At 54.8% G+C, this 3,201-nt stretch overlaps 1 protein-coding gene across 3 annotated transcripts in view; it reads left to right on the forward strand.

The window, feature by feature from the left end:
• The first annotated feature begins 6 nt into the window (after positions 1–6).
• Wdr72 (WD repeat domain 72) overlaps positions 7–3,201 on the forward strand; it is a 188,367-nt gene continuing 185,172 nt past the window's right edge. For 2 of the 3 annotated variants that reach the window (XM_023724077.1, XM_004639044.2), the window contains exon 1: positions 7–117. The gene's annotated coding sequence lies outside the window, so the exon portion shown is untranslated. The other variant, XM_023724078.1, reaches the window with a different exon arrangement.

Raw genomic sequence — 3,201 nt, forward strand, 5'->3', positions numbered from 1 at the left:
GTCCCCACGCCTCTCTCGGGTGGAAGCGCGGGCGCGCGGGGGCGGCGCGCGGAGGACGGGGAGAACGCTTGGACGCCGAGCGCGGAGCAGACGGCCCGGGACGCGCGGCTCCGCGAGGTGAGCCCTCGGGCGGGGCGGGTCCTTCCTGCCTCGGAGGCCGAGCTGGAGGGGCACAAGGAGCGCGGTGCGCATGCGAGGTGGGCCCGGACTTCGGAGCGTGACAGTCCCACTCCCCAGCCTCCTCCTGTCCCTCCCCGACGCCTCGCCCCAGACTCTGGCGCTCCAGCACCCAGGCGCTCTGTCCTCGTGAAGGGCGCGGGCTCCCGGCCGCCCCTTCCGGACCGCCCTCGGGCCCTTGTCCCTCCGACGGCACCGGCTCTTCGGCCTCGCGCGTCTTGGTCCCGCACACCGGCCTCTGCAGGGCCGGAGCGGGGAGGACCCGGCCTCAGGTTAGCGCGGCGCGGCACTGGGTCCCGGGGCCTCCGTGTTTCGCAGTGTCCTCGGTTTTGGATGGGTGCTGGTGCACCGGGCCAGGGCTGGGGCTCCCTGGCGTCCTAACTGGCAGCCCAGCCCGGCCCACTGCATCTGGCCTCTCAGCGAGGCGTGGTCAGAGTCCCCAGGTCCTCCCTCAGATGGACCTGAGGAAAGGAATTTGGGGGGACCTGAACCCAGAGTTCCCAGCTGTGGACTGAGTTCTGGCTCCAGAACAGAGATGCGGTCCTGCCGAGCTCCTCAATTAACATTGGGGTCCCTTAACTTTCATGTGTCATCTTGAAAAGCTGAGAACTGGCTTTTGTTAAAGGAACCCAGGACCTTTAGAAACTTCTGCTACTAGGGCGGGAATTGTCGCTCTTGGGGAGATGATACTGCGGCTCACGCTCAGCTCTCCAGCGCACAGCCGGGCACACTCAGCCCCACCCGGGGCCTCTGGCCAGAGCTGAGGTCCGGGGTCCGACCAGCGAGGGTGTGAGGCAGCTGCCTCCGCGGCTCTGTTCCGTGGGGCACTTGGCGAGGACAGAATGAGAGGTGCAAGCATGAGGTTTGCAGTTAATCGTCAGTGAAAGATATAACTGCTGTCAGCAGCCCGACTAATCTGCGTTTTTTCTTTCCACAAGGTGAGGTTTTGGCCCCACACAGAAGTGCAGGTGCAGATGCAGCACCCCCCTTGGTGTTCACTGTGTGCACAGTGGGCAGGGGCAGCCAGGAATGCAGGGCGGACATTGGGCTGCACCGGGAGGTAGGAAGGGTGTCAGCTTGACATGTGGGCTCCAGTTCTGGGTGCCGCTGCCTGGCCTGCGCCTGCACAGGAGAGTGTGGGCAGGTCCATCCTAAGCACGGGCTGAGTCCAGGTGACCGGACGGAGCAGGCTAAACATCAACCCGGGAACTCCAGCGCATGCCGGTCTGGAGGGTCTTGGGTGGAAGGCACTGACCTGGAGCAGATGCTGAGAGCGCACTGAGGTGGGGAAAGGAAAACACCCCATGCCCACTCGCCCACCCCCTTTGTGGAGGATGGTGACCTCACCCCTGAGCTTTGGTTTGCTCAAGCGGAACTTGGTGATCTTACCATTAGTTCGTGTTATTTGGAGCTGACAATCTTCAAGGGCACCAAAGCTGGGGAAGACTTGGTTACCTATAAAACCCTGTCCACCTGAGTGTGATGGGCACTCAGCCAAGGTAGAGCCTCTATCTGGCTCCTCTTGAGTAGGCAGGCACTGCTCACCTAGCTGCAGTAGAAGGGGATTTATAACTTGCAGGCATGCGCTAGGAAGCACACTGAGAGGTTTGAATCATTCTCCTAGCTCAGCCTGGAGTTAAGATTGTGTGGACTTTGCTGGGGCCCTGGAGGAGGAAAAGACTGCTTTGAGAGCTTCCCACAATGTGTGTACGTACAGGCTAGGCTCTCCCCCTTTCTGTCCAGCCTCCTGTTCCAGCCTGGCCTCTGCCCAGACTGAGGCAAGTTGCACCAAGCATTGTTGTGTGGAAGAGATATTGAAAATGGGTTTGTGTGCCAGGGCATAGCTCAGAGGCACAAGCACCTGCCTGGCAAGTATGTGGTGATGAGTTTGATTTCTGGTACCAAAAAATAAATCTGTTCATTATTTTGGGAGGTCAGAATGCAAACTGAAAACTTTGGGAGGAATTTGTTCTTTTGATATTTTTCAAAACCTCCTTTTAAATTTAGAAGAATTTTCTTAGAAATTCTAACTTAATCATTCGTGCCAGGCTTGGGGACACTACAGATGAGGTGAACCATTGAGTACCTAGAATTTTCTGCTGTAGGGTTCTCCCCCACGTGGATTTCTAAGAAAAGATGTTTTTGCAGTAATCCCTGCAGATCAAGGGAAAATGCCATCTGGCACACGGGCACCAGCAGTCAGCAAAAGAAGTCAGTTCAGGAATTGGGCATTAGCGGGAGATTACTCTAAAGACAGGCCAGGCTGTAGGACTGGCCCGGTGAGCGGGGCTCTGTCGTCCTCCCTGGCCTTGAGCCTGGCTCAGGAAGGACTGTGAGGTAGGTGTTCTTTTTTTGGTCACCCATTGTGTAATCAGCTGACTTGAATATTTTATCAGTCATTCTGTGCAAGAAGCTTGTGGAAAGGAGATTGCGGTCCCTTAGCCATAAGTGTTAGTGTCTGCAGAGTTGGCCTGAACTCACTCTGGGTGCCCCCCCACTTTCTGGGTTCTGACTCCTGCAGCCAGTGTGAAATCTGGGAGTTTGGATTCCAGCAGCCTCTAAGGGGATGCTGGTGACTCAGGAGCAGCTGCACAGATGCAGGGGAATGTGTCCCTGTGTCCATTCTATCTGCTCACATCTACCACTCCCTGATCAGGTGTCTGAACAAATCCAAAGCCAGCTGCACCTTTTTGGAACCGACTTTTCCACTGTTGATGTTTTCCTTTGATACATAAAATAGAGACTCAGATTAGATTTTTTTCCATAAATTATTGAGAAACAAATAGCAATGAGACAGTTTCAAACCAAACTGGTAGGACCTTTTCAATAATTAACACATTGTATACATTCTACCTAGTGGTTAATTGCTGTACAAGATGCAGACATGATATCCTACTTACAAACACCATTAGAACAAATCTCTCTATTCATTAAGAGAATGTAACTGTATATTGATCCTAGCCATTTGAATACACAGATACAAAATGGACATTCATCTGCATTCCCTTTTTGTTGTTAAGTTCC

Source organism: Octodon degus, unplaced genomic scaffold (genome assembly GCF_000260255.1).
Source record: "Octodon degus isolate 3935 unplaced genomic scaffold, OctDeg1.0 scaffold00105, whole genome shotgun sequence".
NCBI lineage: Eukaryota > Metazoa > Chordata > Mammalia > Rodentia > Octodontidae > Octodon > Octodon degus.